We start from the raw sequence: 12,477 nt of genomic DNA on the forward strand, positions 1-12,477 counted from the left end.
CCTTGAAAACATCAACAAGACATCTAAAGTTAGAATCAATATTCACGTCAACAGAATTTTCTTTAGATGAATTGGTTCGAGATGCCTATGCGGCAATACTAATACGCTTCCATCGTATACCACTCTTCGGAAGGGAGAAACTCGAAAAATATAATAACGGAAAATTCGAATATAATTTGTCCCAACAGGAACTCAAAAGAAGAGCGATGAGAATATTAATAGACCAAAATGGAAGGAAGTCGGTTGCCAAATGATTTGATGCCGAAAACGTCAAAATATTCAAAATAACAAAATTAAGTGAACTATCCAGTTTTGGAATTGAAGAGTACAGAAGAGTCGACTAATGTAAAAGGGAATATAATTTAATATACATAAGCTTAAAAAGGCTAACATCGTTGAAATTGAAAGGACAAGAAAAATTCCATACTATGAAGTTGACTCTAATATTCTCCAAACTATTAATAAGTTAAAAGAAACAATTACGTCAACCCAAAATCCCAAGAATATGACCGATGTTCCAGTCTTGCTACAAACCGCACAACAAACTTGCAAACGCCTCACAAAAAAACCGAAAAAAGATAACCAATATATTTTAGAACAAATTGCTCTTTTGGAAAGAATAAGAGATGGACTAGAATTATATAAAAATCGACGCAGTGAAGTTTAGAAAGAGGAAGTAATAAAAAATAAGAAAAATTACGCGATCAATAAACGTGATCCTAGAAGTATATGATCATCTAAAAACAATGTTAAATATGTATCCAGAAAAAATCAGAATATTAAATAAAATGATAGAACAGGGCAAAAAAAGATGTTATTTTACAAAAGAAAATAACTGCTTTGAGCTTAATAGAAGACTTTTTTTTATAGAGGGTTTAGTGAAAACAAGAATTATACAGGCGAAGCGTCAAATAAAGAAAGTAATAACTTTGGATGAGAATAAGGGGAAAGATACGGAAAATCACAACAAAAAGACAATTAATACGAATATTTATACTCATTTAGACCAGTCCAATGAAAGAAAAAATAGGTATCATAACAGAAGTTGAATTTAAAAACATAATAAAATCACTGCTGGACCAGATGAATCTTTAATTTCTTCATACTAAATATTATGAGCTTTAATATTTCATATATCAGATTATATCATATGAATAATTGAAAAATGAAAATCAGGAAGAATATTTTACTCTAGTACGACATATCTTATACTTAAAAAAGATGTCAAGATAGAACATGAATTATGACCAATCACATGTATGTTCAATTTATATATGTAGACGAAAAAAGAGGATATAAAAATCATTCAATATGAGGTGAAGACAAGAGAATTAGATGCAGAAAATCAGTTAGGAAGAATAAGGTGCGTTCAAGGAGCAAAAGAACAAGCTCTTATTAATATTCCAATAAATAAAGAGCATGGAAATAATCTTTATACAAGGTGGATTGATGTAAAAAAGGCATTTGACTCAATAGAAAATAACTACCTACATCCATGTATTGAATATTTGAATCTACCCACGTGGATAACTTATTTTAAAAAAAGATTACAAGTAAATGGAGTATATCTTTAAGGTTAAATGGTATGGAAATCATGTATAAAATAATAAACAAGGGAATACTACAGGGAGACAGTCTGTCTTCTTTTTTATTCGTTCTATGTATTGGTCCTTTGAGAAAAAAATTAAATGAACGCTTTCCAGGGGTAAGTGTAATGAATGATGAAAACTCTTATACAACAAATCATCTACTGTTTATAAATGAATCCATATGAATATAAAAAACTCTATATACACTTTAACTCATGACAAATAAAACATTAACTTTCTTTAATGCAGTAGGTATTATAATAAAAAAATAAGTCTGTCACTAACCATGAAATATGCACAGACGTAGCAGCATTTATTGAAGGGCCGGCAGCCTACAAATATATTGGGGTAATTGAGAAAAGAAAATCAGAGTCTAAGCAAGAAACTATTGATATAATTGCAGATAAATACTAAATCGAATAATAAATTTATGTAAGACTAAACTTAATGTTGGAAATTTATTTAAAGCCGTTAATTAACATTATATATCTCTCATAAATTACCACATAGGCGTATATAAAATCAGAACCAGAAGAATACATCGAACTTGAGGATAAGATAAGAGATATTATAAACGAATTTTCCATTCACCTCCAGCCTAGTAATAACCAAAGATTATATATAAATAGAAATGAACTAGGACGCGGGCTATGTAATATTGAATTATAAGCCGAGAAGATGATCTACTAGCAAAACAGTTTTGCTTGAAAATATTTCACTGAGGAGGGCCGCAATTCTAAAAGCAGAAAAAGATAGCAAGACACATCTCTCACTAATTGAAGAATATCTTAAAAATAAATATCATGCTAACATCACCGACTCCGAAACACTACAGAAAAAGCAGCAAGAAAGTCTATTGTGTAAAATAAAATAAAAACCATAACACCAAAAACCTTTTGAAGCTAAGAATAATGATATGGTTGATATGTTGGATCATCAAGATGGATAAAGGACGGCAATATTAAACCAAGTGAAGAAGGAAAATTCTGTTTTATACAGACAGAAATGTGTTTTTCGGTGCGAAAATAAAATGCCCACATTATAACGAAGCCATGAAAACAATCGACAACCTTGTAACAAGATGCAAGAAGATGTTAAAGCATGATAGCACGTGAAGGCACAATGAAATTATAAGGTGTCTTCATTTCATCCTATCAAGACGATACAACTTCAAGAAAACCAAAAAGATCAGATTTCACTCAGTACAAGAGATCTGCGAAAACGAAAATGCAGAAATAAAAGTTGACACCCGAATAAAAACAAATATTTTTATCAAACAAAATAGACCTGATATTTTTCTATACGATAAAAAAGAAAATATGATTATGCTGATTGAAATAGGTATAACTAGCCTTGATAACTTAACTGAAGTTGAGAATGAAAAATATAGGAAGTATGACATCCTGGCGAATGAACTTGGTTTAATTTACAAATTTAAAACAAGAATAATACCATTGTGATGACTTGGGATGGTGTGGTTACAAAATTCCATAAAAATTATGTTAAGGGCTTAAAAATCCTTGACGAGGTAGAAGCATAAATGCAAGCTCTCACACTTCGCAAGATACTTGAACTCACTCATTTGAGAGAAGAAGAGCAGTTGATGGATTAGGGGAAGTATCGAAATATAAATCAAGGAGTTATACAATATTCCCAATGAGCTGAACACATCTAAATAGATAAAAAGAAACTTAACCCATAAATAAAAAATGGTATTTTACATTTTTAATTTTCTGCTAAATCTTCAATACATAGATATTGTTGTAAAATAAACTTTTTTCATCATAATTTAACCCTAAAAATATCGGTCGCATTCGTTTTAAATTATAAAGACCATAAAAAAATATATAAAAGCATATAAATATACAAACAGTGAAAATAAGTAATAATAATGCAGTTGGATTCAATGTAAAATTATTTATTATATAGAGTAATATGAAAACCCAAACTAAATTAATAATATTGCTGATGGATTAATTGTAAAATTTATCATTATTTACAGTAGTATGAAAACACAAACTAAATTTAAAAAATTGCTAATGAATTTATATCTCTTACAAATATTTAAATCTGAAAGATACTATTAACAAACAAATCATCTATATAATACAATTCTAAATATATAGAATAGTTTGACAGCATTGAAGAAAAAAAGCCAGAAACATCCTAAAAATAAAAATGGGCTTTATTATTAATTTAGGAATTAGTTAATTTCAGAACACTGTCTTATAACATCTACAATCTCGTCGAATCCACATTCTTTTCCAGATTTCTCAAAATATAATACATTTCTCTGATCCATAACAATAAAATTCCACCATTCTTTTAGTTCTTCTTCTTCTGCAACTGGATCTATTACTTTCTTATCATTTATACTAATTATATAATAAGCCCGAGGCTTATAATTAATCAGTATTTTTTCGGGTGGTGTAATATCATTATTCGCCTGCAAACTCTCATTTACCAGGTAAGTATCCGAGTTTATTTCCCCTATAATCTTCATTTTTGCAAGTTTATTTTCTGTTTCACAACTATTGCTTTTTTTATTTATTTCCTCGTTATTGAAAAGGCCATTTTTAAATTGATCCTTTAAATCTGAGAAATTAATATTTTCTATCGCATTTAATATTATTTCAACACAAAACCGCAAAGGATTACCGTCAAATTCAATTATTCGTAGCTCAAACGATATTTCTAAGCATAATTGGTTATAAATTAACGATAAACCTTCAAGATCAATACACTTCGATTTCAAAAATATGTTTTTCAACGATCTAGTAACCATCTTATCTGAAAAGCTTCTGTCCATAGAACGTTGGTAAAAGGCGTTTATTTTTACTATTCCTTGATGTGGTTTGTCAGGATGTGGCTCCCGAATATTTACAACATAATTAAGCGCTATAAATGTTTTTGCTGATTTTAAAGTAAATGTATTGCTGATTCTCTCGATCGTAAAATCTCTTTGCTCAAGAAAATTGCGACCATCTAATCTCTCATTCACATCAATTAATTTCTGAATCAATGTCATTTGAATCATACGAGAAGGGGACAATAAAATTTTGTTAAAGAGAACACTATTGTATTTCGGAAATGATGTAAAATATTGTGATAATAAATTTTCACCACTGGAGAAAATATGGTGAAATATTTTGTGTACCGAAACGTTCAAAATTTTTTTGGTTTTAAATTGATATATATTGATAAATAAGAAATTTATAGGGTGAACAAAGTGCATTTTGAGCACATAAAGTTCAAATTTTATTACAAGCTCAAAAATTGTGTAATATAAAGCTTCATGTATATATAAAAAGATTTCTAAACTATCATATTTTAGCTATTTATTTTTCTCGCTGCGAAATTAAAATTTTTTATTGCTTTAGTAAGCATATTAAGCATAAATAGTTTTGAACATTAAGCTGTTTTCAAAGCAAAATATGCTATTATATAATATGTTTTAAATTATACATGACTTTTATATCATAACAAACAGCTGGCACTTTTAAGTTAAACTAAAGTTTTTTATATACGTGTTTTTAACTTCATAAAATGCTTGGAAAATTTAAATGAATGTTTTTGGCATATATTTTATTGCTGGCATCGAAAAAAAGTCTAAAAATATTTATCGATTTATAATCCAAAAATATCATGGTTTTACCGATATTCCCGATCGGTTTATAACCATTTCACTTTGGCTTATGGTGTTATACTAATGCGCATTTCAAGAGAATAAATTTTCAAGCAATACTATAAAAAACAATATTAATCTTTTAAATATAATTTCAGAATTATTATTACAATTAATTCAAAGTATAGACCTACCATTTATTCTTATTTTTAAATACATTCATAGACTGTACCTTATATTCTTATATTCACATATTGTATAATTGGCGCACAGAATTAAAACATCGCGCAAAAATATTTTGAATTCATAATAGAAGCGTCGAATAGAAAACAGGAGCATTTCGTGTATTTTTACTGGTATTTGACACATAGGCTATTGAAATATATAGGGAAACTTGGTTATTTATTTTTAAAACTTTATTGAATGTTAAGAATAGTATATTAAGATCGTTTTGTCACTAATATCTCAAAGTAAATCGAAAAAGGGGTGTTTATTAACTTGTATTTTTTTATGCGTTTGATCTAAAAAATTAAATAGATTCCACATATGAAATAAAAGTATAATTACAATATATTATTTCTAAACTTGATAAAAAGAATGCTGGTATATGGGGGGTTTTCCCTAATATTTTAACTTGTGGTTGCGTATAGCAACAATAAACTATTTTTATTGTAAACTCTATTTTTTAGCAACACTTATATTGTGGTTTTTTTAGTTATTATATTGCTTCTCCGATCTTCCGAAAATTCAAAAGGTAAAAATAAAAATTTTTAAACCCAAATTATATTATAAAGGTAATCAGTTTTAATTGTCTTTTTATCGATTATATTATATTTAATAAAATCATTTTCTGCTTATGGCTTATAAATGTTAAAAATGAGATCATATTATTTACTTACCAATATATACTTGATAATTTGAAAGCCAATAAAAATGATAACATGTTTCATATCAGGTATCTATCACAAAAATACTATGATATGCATTATATACAGTCAAATTTCAACTGGTGCGGTGACATATCCACAAAAAATAAACTCGGGTATTGACCCCGAATCAATAAGTCCTAAAAACAAGGCGAATTCTAGAAGAAAGTATTGAAGAGTATGATATTTAAATAATTTATAAATGCCCCGCGCTATATATATAAAGTTTTGCTTGGTTGAAAATGGGGTAAAAAGTAGTAGGATGAAATTAGCATATAAATAAATTTAGATTAATTATCGAATTAATATATATAATATTGACCTGCTATATAGAAAAATACATACTATTGCTTGATTTAAAAAGATAAAACTAATCACGAAATATATTTAATTCATGATGGAATACATAAATATGATCAGGCTTTTCAATAGATATAATACATGAAAAATTAGGATTTCTGGTAATAGATCACAGTGTCAAAACATATGATTTTGTGGTTACGTAATACTATAATCCATATATTACTGGGTTATAAAAAGAAGTTTAAGCAGAATAATACGTACAAAAGCAACAGGTTACTTTTTACATTTAAATTAATGGCTCTTTAAATTGTAGTATAACGAAGAAGAGCTATAAACATGATAATATCGTATAATTTACCTTATATTAGCCGTGATAAGTATGGTTTTTCTCAAATAAATTTAATTGGAAACAACTTTATCGATCTTTAAATAAACTAGTTTTTGGTAATTACACAATTTCTTATAAAATTACGTGCGCAAAATGTTTTTATTATTAGCACTTATAAAAATAATGCAAAAAAGAGGATATATAAGATTTTTTGTAGGTATCAACAGTCATAAAGAAAGATTCAATATTTTTACTTTCATATGTGTGTACTGTTTTCATCATTAAATTTGTGCATTGTGAATTATTAGTTTGTAATCGAATATTTTACTAATTTATATATCTTTTTTTGCAAAAAGTAAAAATCCTAAATATATTTTGTACAATGCATATATAAAGTTATTTCATGATCTTTTATATTTGTATATAATGTTATTTTCCTCTAATAAATAGTATTACTTGTGTTTTTATGTATTAGCCACGAAATATTCTTTCTTGAAATGTATTCTAAGGTTTTAAATCAAATATAAACTCCATGTAATCTTTTTCAGATCATCTTTTTTAAGCTTTTCAATAATCTCTGTGAATAAATGAGACAAATAAAGGAGAAATATTTAGGAACAAAAATACTTTTATAATAATTGTCCTCTTTGTAAAAAATTCTCACAAATTGACTAAAGTATTTTTCAAAAATAAAAGATTCGCTTGCTTTCTTTTATTATTTTTACTCTTTAAAAATATGCTTTAATGAAAAAACGCAGTTTCCTAGATTAAAAATCTTGTTTTTTATTGATAAAGAACATTTAAAAATCCAATTATCCGGGTTTGAAGCATATAATTAAACTTCATATTGGGAAAAACTAAATACTAAAAAGTCTTAAAAGAATTAATGTGTTGAAAGGATTTAATAGATGTGGAATAAAACAATAGTATAGATTGATTTACCAAGAGGAAATCAATAAGTCATGGGCAAATAAAAATATATAATTACAGTGCGAATTAACCCATAAATGCAAAAGAGGAAAAACCAATTTCTTTTGTGCTAAATCAAAACTAGATTTATGTTGTTAATGGGTAAGTTTATAAATTATACTATAACTTAAACGATAGAAAAAATTTAGATATCGGAAAATAATATTAATTTGATAGTACTGATGTATGAAATTCATAAAACTATGATATTTTTATTGAATTGTGTCTTAATAACAGATTTAAAAACGCAAAAACATATAAAACATTATATTTTTACTGATAGTTCATATCACGTATTAAAAATGCATGGTTATCACATATATTTATTTTTATTTCATCTTCTGATTGAAAATTACAAACAGAAGAGAATTTCTAGTAATTTCACAACGAATATCATAAACAAAAGCAAAAAATGCAGAAAAAAATTTATACGAATCGTTTTCTGTATTTATTTGGTTATTTTTAATGATATATGCTTATTTACTGTTTTTTTATTTGTATAGATGGAGGAATCGAAACCACAAACGGATTTTCACTTTATTTATGCAAGAGTTTTTTCTAAGTTTTTTATTAATTGATAACATTTTATAAATATATAAATACAATGAGGTCATTTAGACCAGAATAAGATTCACATTTTAAAAGAACTTGAGATCTAATGAATAAGCCCAAAATATATTATTTTTCATCTAGTGTGTATAATTATCATGAATATATTTTTGAAAAATTTTAAATCTTGTTTAGACCTAAAAAAACATATTATATAATCAAAGTTAAAATTTTTCATTTTTTTGTTTTAATGTGCACACATTTTTCCCATTTTTTCTTGTAATTACTTTATTTTATAAAAAAAACTGATAATACCACGTATAATATACAAACAAAAAAAATTGGTATTAAAATAAAAGAATAATTTTCTAAAATTTCCTCGTTTTTTATAATCGCAGATGGTTGGTAGTACAAATTGTTCTGTTTTATTATATTAAATTATAAAAAAAATAGGAAAGAAACACGAAAAAATGTTTCTTCTAGCTTCTATTTTAATATTGATGATCTGTATAAAATAGTATTTTTATTTTATTTTTTTAATGTGAATAATCCATAGAAATCTCATTAGGCACATTTAAAGCCTATAAATTGAAATTTATAATGTAAAACTAATATTTGTCAAAAAAAACATAGCACAAATATTTCATTTTTTATCAACCGCAATTTGTTATTTTCTTTCAGAATATATCTTTAGACTAATTTTTTTAGTTTTTAAACTATTCACGTACTTTTATTTATCTTTAATTTGGATAATGGCTTTCCATGAATTCTCATCAGAATTTTAGTAAAACTGGTAGCACAAATAAATCTAGCAGAATATATTTTTATTTTAATAGAAATACTTTATTCATGATTTTAATTTCATTTATCACAAAATTTTAAAATGACAAAAAAGGCGTTAAACAGAAATAGCAAACATAATACGTCCAACTCAAATTTTTAAATAGTGTTGTTGTGATTTAAAGAAGATTAGTTATTTTAAAGTAGAATATACGCTGTAATTCTTATTATATTATGCCTATTTATAGCTGTTTCTATCATTTAAATTATTATTTTTTTAATTGTTCTCTTTACCATATTCTTCGATATATAATATTCATTTTTTATTTAAATATTACTAAACGAAAAAATAAAATAACATTCATAACGCTGCCAATTTAAGGTTTTTAAATAAATGACACTAAAACCAATAGAAAAAAGTCACAGTAATTGAAGCCGTAAGACATGATGGGAGTATAACACTCGAGTAATAGAATAAAGAAAGTCTTGCAGGTGATGAAGTTGATTAAAAGTATTATTTTTTTAGAAAAAAATCAACGGTTTCAATTTGACTTTGTAAATCAAATCCCCGCTGCACGGAATTTAACCTATTATGCTATTAATGGCTTTAATTACAGCTCTTGCGTTCGTAAGTTGAGTCAAGTCGTTTAAGCGCTACAACTTCCCTTTACTATAGATCGGCCTAACTATGTTTGCTGTATCCCTTGCAGCTAAGTGGCACTAATCACTTGCTTGATAATATTAATAATGCAGTTGTGAATGGTTAGTAATGCAATTGTGTACGGTTTATTCGAATCTTCAATTATTTTAATTAAAGCTTCTAGATCAAATATTCATATCATTCAACCATAAACACTCTACAAAATTTCAGTACATAGCGCTCGAATGGCGCTAAAATTTAATATAATTTAGACATCTATACCTTCTTTAGATCAAATGAGAATTATTCATTCTAGAACCAGAAAAACGCCTTATAGAACAGAATCGTGTACCTTGATTAGACATTTTGTTAATCTGAAGCCTGTAATCATAGATCCAATAAATATTTAGAATTTATAAAGATTAAATATTATATTATAAAAAAAGATATACCAATGAATGATTGGAGATCGTCTTTCTAATAAAATTTGATGTATTGTTTTTATCTTTTTAATATATTAGAGTGGGATTCGTAAAAAGTATTTTTTGAATGGTAAAATATTATTTATTGTCTTATACAGACTTTAATTTTTTTACTGAGAAATATTTCATCAAAAGCTTGCTGTATCTCTGATTATAGTTTTATTGAATAAGATATTTTTTAAAAATACAAAATAGTTTATTAAAAACTACTTCTTCAAGTTTCTTTAGCTCAGCGGGAGAGCGTTAGACTGAAGATCTACAGGACCCGGGTTCAATCCCCGGAAGGAACAACTTTTATCCTCCATTGTAATCGTTTGTTTTTAATATTTTAATTGAAAACAAGATAAGATGTCATATATTTATTTATCAATATATGAATTAAAAAATAAGATTTAACCAATACATGATTCTTAATGAACTATACATTATTAGCCTAATCTATAGAGCTATTAAAAGCTTTGCTTAGTTTAAAAAAGTATTAAGGTAAATTAACGTATGGATGAATTAAAATATTCATATAATTCGATACATTTAATTTTTTGTTGTAAATAATTTATAATTTATTCATTTATATAGCATTAAGAATTATAAATGAAATTTCATTTTATACTTTCTGTATGATTATTCAAAACACATAAAAATCCGATTTTTTAAAAAGAATATTCAGCTTTATTACAATTATTTCCTTATTCAAACTCCAGAGACTTATACTAAACTCTGATTGCATCTTTGTAATTAAGTAAATGTTAATTTGCACCCATTTTAAATTTAAAACACCAAATTAAATTTTCTAGGCTTTGTTAGTTTTTACAATAAATAATTCTCTTATGTCAGAATTTATCTCGGCACATACAAAAATTTACTTAAAGAAATCAATTTGTAGTTTCTACAAAATTTTCTGATATTATTATTTATTTTGGAACTTTTACGCATACAAAATAATTAAATTTAGTATGATATGACAAAATTCTCTAATATTATTATTTATTTTGGAACTTTTACGCATACAAAAATAATTTAATTTAGTTTGATATGACAAAATTCTCTTGCATCTGAATTTATCTTTGTCACATAGAAAAACAATTTAATTTAGTTTAATATTTAAGAATTCTTTGAATCATAATTTATTTTTGGAACATACAAAAACAATTTAATTTATATTTTCATTCAAAAATTCTATTACATCATTATTTATCTTTGCATCCACTTCAGTCGGAATATTATCACAAATAAAACTATAACATTTTTTAAAAACATCATCAAATCCATTTTCTCGATTTTTTTCTACCATTTCATTCATCTCAACAAACTTAGAAGAGAAATCAGAATTTTTTAAATACGACTCTAGCTTGGACACTAAACTTTCCATAAAACCTTCATAATTTGTTAATCCTTTTAGATCACTTTCAAATTTGTCTCTGTACATCTGAGTTTATTCTTTTGTAAAGGGTGGTATCAAATTATCGATAAATATGTTGGATATCGATTTATAACTACAGACCTACTATTTATAAAATGATTTTTTATAATTTATTTAATATATCGTCTATTTTATGCCATAGTTTTTTGAAAGTTGTTTCGCTGAATAAGTGATAGTCCAAATATTGAGCATCGCTATGCGCATCAGTATTAATTGATAATCTAACACTATTTGTCAGATGAATCTTATTTCTATGATAGAATAGTTCAAGCATAGTTTTATTATTTGGAAAGGCATCTTTCTTTGGTAAATATATAAATTTAAGTGCTCATTGATGTATTATGTGTCGAGCTTTTAGTTCTGTCTAATTTTGAAACTGCAATTGTCAACACGACTTTATAGAATGTGATATCCTAAACTAAAAATCTGATATACCAAAAAAAAACCTTTTTATTAAAAAAAAACAACTATTAAATAAATAAAAATTTTATTTAAATATCAAAGAGGATATCAATTATTGGTTTATATTATTGGACTATAATTTTTTTCATGGTTTAATATGAACAATAATCTATTAAGATAGAATGAAACTTTATTTTATATCCTTTTGAAACCAGTATAAAAAATTTATATGGTAACCATGAGACTAATTTCATAGATTGTTTCTCCTTGATAGAAATCAAAACCCGTAAGATTAATATAATATAAATAATCCAGATATCTTTTATCGTATTTTAGGCTTTTAAAGCATTTATACAGCCTAAAATTGCCTAAAATTTTTATACATTTATTTAAGGGTTAAATTTTAACATTTTATGTTTGCCTGCGTAAAAATTTAAATTCTTTACATTAAGGATTTTCTGTGT

The 12,477-nt window shown here is 25.8% G+C and overlaps 1 non-coding gene across 1 annotated transcript; it reads left to right on the forward strand.

The window, feature by feature from the left end:
• Nucleotides 1-10,409: 10,409 nt before the first annotated feature.
• Nucleotides 10,410-10,481, forward strand: TRNAF-GAA (transfer RNA phenylalanine (anticodon GAA)). The gene has a single exon. It is a non-coding gene; the product is annotated as a tRNA-Phe (tRNA).
• Nucleotides 10,482-12,477: the final 1,996 nt, after the last annotated feature.

Source organism: Rhyacophila brunnea, unplaced genomic scaffold, assembly GCF_057557595.1.
Source record: "Rhyacophila brunnea isolate RB1 unplaced genomic scaffold, BYU_Rbru_1.0 scaffold_90, whole genome shotgun sequence".
Classification (NCBI taxonomy): Eukaryota; Metazoa; Arthropoda; class Insecta; order Trichoptera; family Rhyacophilidae; genus Rhyacophila; species Rhyacophila brunnea.